The sequence below is a fragment of the Colobus angolensis genome, unplaced genomic scaffold (genome assembly GCF_000951035.1).
Source record: "Colobus angolensis palliatus isolate OR3802 unplaced genomic scaffold, Cang.pa_1.0 Scaffold739, whole genome shotgun sequence".
Lineage (NCBI taxonomy): Eukaryota > Metazoa > Chordata > Mammalia > Primates > Cercopithecidae > Colobus > Colobus angolensis.
In genome coordinates, this window is record NW_012121143.1 from 10,893 (window position 1) to 18,472 (window position 7,580).

A 7,580-nucleotide genomic window follows, 5' to 3' on the forward strand; every position below is an offset into this window, starting at 1 on the left:
TGGCTGCTCTAATTCTAAACTCCCTCCCTGGGAAATTTCACCCACTCCCAGGCATCAGCTATCAATTCTGTACGCCCAGCTTCCCTCAAATGCCAGAATGATGAACATCAGAATTATTCTGTGGGCCAATGGGAGCAACTTTTTCTGGACAAAAGTCATTCAAAGGAAAAAATGCTAAACACAAGCATTTTTTTAAAAAAATTATCTTTTTAAAAAATTCAGAAAATGCAACAGCTACAGCTCCACTCACTGTCGCTTTCATAAGTTCCCATCACTAGAGGATTTCTTTTTTTGGCTCAAAATGCAGAGATCACAGAGCCAGCATGTACTTTGTACATAATACAATTCATGCTGTGCATCCATTCGGACAGAGTTTGTGTAAGGTGAGCCCCAGTGGCACGGGGTAAGGGCTTGGGGAATTGGAAGGTAAAAATGCAAGTTGGCACCATCAGGAGATTCTTGGGGGCTGGGGCAGCAGGATCAGGAAGTGCAACATTTGGCGGGGGCCAGGGAAGTCGGGGGTCAGGGGAAGGTAGATGACAGAGCAGAAGGTATTAAGTCTGAGTAGGAAACAAAGAGGGACAGGTCAAGGGCAGTGATAGTGGATATGAAATGCTGTGTGAATTATGACTTTCCTTTTCCTTTCCCAACCTATAAAATAGTGGGAGGCATATTTTGGCACCACGATTCTGGAGGAGGAGCCACAGAGAGCAGAGGTTTGCAGAGGGAAACTTTAAGGTTTCTCCATCCCACAGAGGATCACATGCTATGTCCACATCCCCTGCAACAGGCAGCCCGGCCTGTGACCCAGGCCTGAGATGGTGAAGTGGCTGCCCCAAGCTGAAGCTATCAGGGAGAGCTCAGGAGTGAGACATGGAGTGCACCAATTGTCAGCTTTACTATTTTTCATTCTGTGTTTAACTCAAAATCAGGCAGCCAACATGCCAGAGAGCCACATCAGGGTTTGGATGAAAGGGGTCTGGCAGGCCGGGTGCAGTGGCTCAGGCCTGTAATCCTAGCACTTTGGGAGGCCGAGGTGGGCGGATTACTTGAGGTCAGGAGTTCGAGACCAGCCTGGCCAACATGGTGAAACCCCGTCTCTACTAAAAGCACAAAAATTATCTGGAAATCACTTGAACCCGGGAGGTGGAGATTGCAGTGAGCCAAGATCTGTGCCACTGCACTCCAGCCTCGGCAATGGAGCAAGACTTGGTCTCAAAAAAAAAAAAAAAAGAAAAAAGAAAAGAAAGGAGTTTGGCTGCCCATTAGAATGACCATGGGACCTGATTAAAATGTTGGTACTGAAAAATATTCTTTGCTTTGCCAAACTTTAATCAGGCTTCTGAACCTCCCCGTAGGCCCATCTGTGTGCTTGTAAAATCCAGTTTTAGCAAAAGAACCCTGCTAAGGCCATTTAGCCAGAACCCCCTACCCTTGATATCTGGTCAATCTGATAATCGTTGATATCTGAATGGGTTCCTCATCCCCCTGCCCCCACCGCCCCTGTAATGTCTGATCACTCTGGCCTGTATTAAGCAAGAATCCTGTTAGGGGCCGGGCACAGTGGCTCATGCCTGTAACCCAGTACTTTGGGAGGCCAAGGCGGGCAGATCACCTGAGGTCGGGAGTTCCAGACCAGCCTAACCAACATGGAGAAACCCCATCTCTACTAAAAATACAAAATTAGCTGGGCGTCATGGCGCATGCCTGTAATCCCAGCTACTCAGGAGGCTGAGGTAGGAGAATCACTTGAACCTGGAAGGCAGAGGTTGTGGTGAGCCGAGATCACGCCATTACACTCCCGCCTGGGCAACAAGAGTGAAACTCGGTCTCAAAAAAAAAAAAATCCTATTAGGTCAGTCTAGCCAGAATCTCTTTATCCTTGACATTTCCTCTTAGTAATTTTCTTTCTTTTTTTTGTTTTTGAGACAGAGTCTCACTCTGCTGCCCAGGCTGCAGTGCAGTGGCACTGTCTCAGCTCATTGCAACCTCTGCTTCCTGAGTTCAAGCAATTCTCCTGCCTCAGCCTCCTGTGCAGTGGGATTAGAGGCATGTACCATCACGCCTGGCTAATTTTTTGTACTGTTAGTAGAGATGAGGTTTCACCATGTCGGCCAGGCTGGTCTTGAAGTCCTGACCTCAGTTGATCACCCACCTTGGCCTCCCAAAGTGCTAGGATTACAGGCATAAGCCACTACGCCCGGTCCATTTTTTTTTTCTTTAACAGTGCCCAGGCCCCTGGTCTGAGGATCTGATTCCACAGGTCTGGAGTGAGGCTTGATCACCCATACTGTGAACATATGTTCAAAGTGATGGTAGTACTTCCAGTGAATTCTGTCCAGAACAGTGTCAAATGCTCGCCTGTACATTAGAATCATTTGGGGGCTTTTGAAAAACCCCAGTGCCAGCCAGGCATGGTGGCTCACACCTATAATTCCAGCACTTTGGGAGGCCGAGGTGGGTGGAATGCTTGAGCTCAGGAGTTCAAGACCAGCCCGGGCAACATGGTGAAACCCTGTCTCTACAAAATATACAAAAATTAGCTGGGTGTGGTGGCACATGCCTGTAATCCTAGCTACTTGGGAGGTTGCAGCACAAGAATTGCTTGAACTTGGGAGGTGGAGGTTGTAGTAAGCCGAAATCACACCACTGCACTCCAGCCTGGGTGACAGAGTGAGAGTAATCTACAGAAAAATAAGAAAGAAAAACTCCAGTGTCTAGCTTCCGTATTGGACTCATTAAAACCAGACTCTCTGGGTGGAGCCTGGATGTCAGTGTCTGAGAAGCTCCAGATGACTCTAATGCTTGGTCAGGGCTGAAACTCCTGCTGCCTCATCAGATCCCTGTCCCAAGACCTTTTGTTCCAGTCTCTCCTGGGGAAGGGTCCACCCTAACCTCTGGCCTTTCATTCTTTCCCCTTTCCCAGCCCTCTGTCCAAGCCCACAGCTCCTCGAGCTTCCTCAGTGTCCACGTTCACCCTTATATCCATTAAAGCTCCCTCATCCTAGGCTGGGCGCAGTGGCTCACGCCTGTAATCCCAGCACTTTGGAAGGCTGAGGCGGGTGGATCACCTGAGGTCAGGAGTTCAAGACCAGCCTGGCCAACATGGTGAAACCTCATCTCTGCTAAAAACACAAAATTAGCCAGGCATGGTGGTGCGTGCCTGTAGTTCCAACTACTCAGGAGGCCGAGGCAGGAGAATCACTGGAACCCAGGAGGCTGAGGTTGCAGTGTGCTGAAATGATGGTACCACTGCACTCTAGCCTGGGCAACAGAGCAAGACTCCATCTCAGAAAAAAAAAAAGGGGGGGGTTCCTCATCCTTCCAGGCCTGTATCAAGCCCCAGCTGTCCAAGGAAACTTCCAGGACATTCAGTGGCCTCCGCCTTCTCTGGGAGTTCTCCCAGCCCTCTCCCCTGGGAGCACATACTTTAGCCTATTTTACAGCATAACCTGGCTGCTTCGTGTCTCAACTGAAGCATGGTGGCACGTGACGGCACGGAGGACATACCGGACGCCTCTGTTCCTCAAGCAGCCCGGGAATGAGTCTATTCAATTCCGCTCATGGTCTGTGCTGGGGGCTTGGCACTGGGGGAGAGGTGCACAGAGACAAAGAATAGCCCATGTTTCATGGTTTAGCTGCAGGGTGGAGTAGACAAGGGAGCCATCGCACCCAGTGAAACCGCAGACAAATTTCCTCTAGGTGGGGAATGTCACAGAATCACAGATGTCCGCATTAGAAAGTGCTAAAGTTCTTATCTAGTCCTGCTCTGCCTGCACTGCCCTACACATACCCACACACGCATAGTGCAGAAATCTCTTCTATAGCATCCCTTACCATGCTCTTCTTGAAGGCTTCCAGTGATGGGGAACTCACCACCTTACCAAACAGCCTCTTCTACACCTCTTAAAGACTTTACTTTTCCCCACTCTGCCATAGTGTGGTAAGTTACGGACCTGCTGCCCATCTCCACCACCACACTGTAGGGTCCTATCGGGCAGGAAGTGTATTTTGCCTCTGGATGTAGCTGGAACCTCATGCAGGTGCTCAGAGAATGCATTCCATTAACTGGACCTGCTGGGCTCCGATTATTAGACTGGGGTGGCACCTAAGGGATAGCCCAGGATTTCAAAAGGCTGGGACAGGCTGGAGCAGCCCCAGGAGGCAGCCAGCAGGGGCTAGAGGTCCCATCACACTGCCATGGGGCTGGGGGTGGGGAGGAGGCAAGCCCCGCTGGCTGTCCCATGGTCCTGACTTAGGCTGTCTTTGAGGACACACTGGGGGACCTGGGAGAGGGGGTTGCCGTTACACACACCTTTAAGGAAAGACTTGACAGCCGTCAGAGGGACAAAAATCCTGCCGGGGTCCAGTGGTACCTTTGCCTTCCTCAGATCCTGATTCCACTGACCCCCAACAGGTCTCTTCCCTTCACAGTCCCTGCTTGTCCCTAGGTGTGAAATGAAACAGCACCTCCCCTTCTCCTGGAGAAGGCGTGGAGAGGTAGGTGTCCACACGAGAAACCACACGGAATCTCCCAGCCTGGGACATGGCATTCTCAGAATCCGGGTCCAGAGGCCCCATTTGGGGATTCCAAATGGTTTTTCCCCCGATACCAAATAGGTCTCCTACCCTTCCCCAGGTTCCACCACTTCCTCCCTCCCCACAGCCTACCTCAGACAGTCCACCTAGACCCTTAGCCAAGGTCTTCCAGAGTTTGCAAACTAATCAAATGTACCACTTGCATTTGAATTCAAATGGCTAGGACTGCTCTGCCCCCTCCGCAAGCCACTCTCAACCAAATAGCCAGTCACACCACAGTCCTGTCTTGGGGACAGGCAGCATCTAATCTGATTTCACCTCCCGTCTGGCTGAGGGCCTTCAGGAGCAGTGTGGTGGCCTCTTTCAGGAGGTCTGGCACAGCTGGGACAAGCCCTGACCCAAGAGTTCTTCCATGTGCAGCGTGGGCACAGCCCACCCATCCTCCCGGGCAGCTTCGCGGCTGCCATCAGATCAGGTGCCTGGAGCCTGGCATTAGGCTGGCAGGACAGCGGGCTGAGGGAACACCACCCCGGCACAAAGTGATATCCAGAAATGTGGGTCTCTGTTCCCAGACCACCACCGCCAGCCCTCGCCTGCCCACCCAGGAGGGTACCAGCTAGCCTCGCTGGCAGCCACCCTGCCACCTTCACCTTTCAACACTCCTACCTTCCTTTCTTGCTCCTACTTCTGCTTCGTAGGTTCGTCTTCCTTCCAGCCTGCCCCACCCGGCTTCTCACTTCCCTCTTACTTCTCTGCCTGCTCCACCCACCAGCCCCACCCCTGGGCTCCTTCCCCAGCCGGTGTGGAGGCGATGTCCCCCGACAGGGAGGGGCAGGCGGTGCTGGGAGGCCAGTAGGCCTGAAGCAGAAGAGCAAGCGCTGGGGTGGGCAGTGGGTATGCCAGGCCGTCTCCTCAGAGGGGCCCACAGGGAGGCTGGAGGTCCACATAGCGCCATCACAATGGCCTCAGCCGGCTGCAGGTCACTGCCAAGGCAGATCAGGGAGGGCATCGCTGAGTCTGAGACCAGCAAGGAAAGCCATGCTCTCCATTCGGGGCCTGGAGCAGGTGCTGCACAGCCCCCACCGCTGCTGGGTTAGTCACATTTCCTGGGCAGGGTCATTGGCTCCACATCACTTTTTCCTCCTCCCTCAACTTGTCTTTCTCCTTGCCCCAAAAGCAAGTGTTTGATGTTTTTTAAGATCAGTTTTTTGGTTTTGATTTTTTTTTTCTGAGACAGGGCTCGCTCTGTCACACAAGCTGGAGTGCAGTGGCATGATCACAGCTAACTGCAGCCTTGATCCCCTGGGCTCAAGCCATCCTCCTGCCTCAGCCTCCTGAGCAGCTGAGACCACATGCCTGCACCAACATGCCCAAGTAATTTTTTCATTTTTTCTGGACACAGAGTCTTGCTACCCAGGCTGGTCTAGAACTCCTGAGCTGAAGCAATCCTTCCACTTCGGCCTCCCAAAGTGCTGAGATTACAGGCATGGGCTACTGCGCCTGGCTAAGCTCAGTTCTCAGGAAGTGGCTGAGGCCATAACATTCTTTGCCATCTTTCGCATGCCACAATGAAGCCTCTCGGGTCTCTACCCATTGGTCTGCTTCTCATTCACCAGATGTTTATCATCATGCCTTCTGGGCCTTGGGCCCTCTGAGAGACAGCCCATCCTGAGTTGACCCGGGGCAACTATCCTTCCTACATCACAGTCACCGGACCCGAGACCACACCCTAAAGCACGTCTCCTCCAACTCACTGGCTTTCCGGAGGACACTGAGGTCCTGAGAGCACAAGAGACTGCCCACAAACACACAGGGAGCGGAAGCCGCTGCAAGGGAGGCTCCCGTTCCCTTCTGAATCCCTGGGGGAAGGATGAGCGGACTCGGTATGAGGCTCCAGGAGAAAGTGAGCACCCAGTTATGCAGCCACACAAGCGTGGCTCCTCTGCCACACTTGGAGCCAAGCTGACCTGTCCTGGAAAGGTATTGGTCAGCAGCCTCGCTTGAGACAAGGCTCCAGGTTCAGGGTCAAGGCCTGGGGGCACTGGAGCAAAATCTGGAACAAGTCCTCCTAATTAGCAGACCTTCAAACCAAACCTCATTATTTGACTGCATGGGAAAAGTCTGGAGAAAATACAGTACTGGATGGGCTGGGCATGGTGGCTCACTCCGGTAATCCCAGCACTTTGGGAAACTGAGGCAGGCTGATTACCTGAGGTCAGGAGTTCAAGACCAGCCTGGCCAACACAGTGAAACCCGGTCTCTACTAAAAATACAAAAATTAGCCAGGCATGGTCATGGGTGCCTGTAATCCCAGCTACTGCAGATGCTGAAGCAAAAGAATTGCTTGAACCCAGGAGGCGGAGGCTGCAGAGAGCGGAGATGGCGACACTGCACTCCAGCCTGGGAGACAAAGCAAGACTCCATCTCAAAAAAAAAAAAAAGCTGGATGAATGTTTCTTATTGAAACGAAATTGATAAAATTTCACTAGAGCAAGACAGGAAGTTAAATGTTCTCCCCAAAGAACATGGTCTATAGCTAGCATCCAAGTGTCTCCATGACCAAACTGCCAGCCTTAAAAATAGGGTAGTGTGGGCCAGGCACGGTGGCTCACACCTGTAATCCCAGCACTTTGGGAGGCCGAGGCAGGTGGGTCACGAGGTCAGGAGTTCGAGACCAGCCTGGCCAGCAAGATGAAACCCCCATCTCTACTAAAGATACAAAAAATTAGCCAGGGGTGGTGGCACACGCCTGTAATTTCAGCTATTCAGGAGGCCGAGGCAGGAGAATCACTTGAACCCAGGAGGCGGAGGTTGCAGTGAGCCAAGATCGTGCCATTGCACTCCAGCCTGGGTGACTGGGCAAGACTCTGTCTCAAAAAATAATAACAATAATAATAGGGTAGTTTGGTGGAGGGTGGGAGGAAGGAGAGATTCAGGAAAATAACTAATGGGTACTAGGCTTAATACCGGGGAGACAAAATAATCTGTACAACAAAGCCTCAAGACACGAGTTTACCTACATAACAAACCTGCACATGTAC

General features: G+C 51.9%; 1 protein-coding gene across 3 annotated transcripts in view; it reads right to left on the reverse strand.

The window, feature by feature from the left end:
* The window catches only part of LOC105501662 (macrophage-capping protein), a 19,937-nt gene that overhangs the window by 10,726 nt on the left and 1,631 nt on the right, over nt 1-7,580 (reverse strand). For 2 of the 3 annotated variants that reach the window (XM_011927670.1, XM_011927672.1), the window contains exon 1: nt 5,225-5,448. The exons of the other annotated variant lie outside the window; for it this stretch is intronic. The gene's annotated coding sequence lies outside the window, so the exon portion shown is untranslated. Of the gene's footprint in view, nt 1-5,224; nt 5,449-7,580 lie in introns of those variants that run through there. 3 annotated transcript variants of the gene reach the window in all.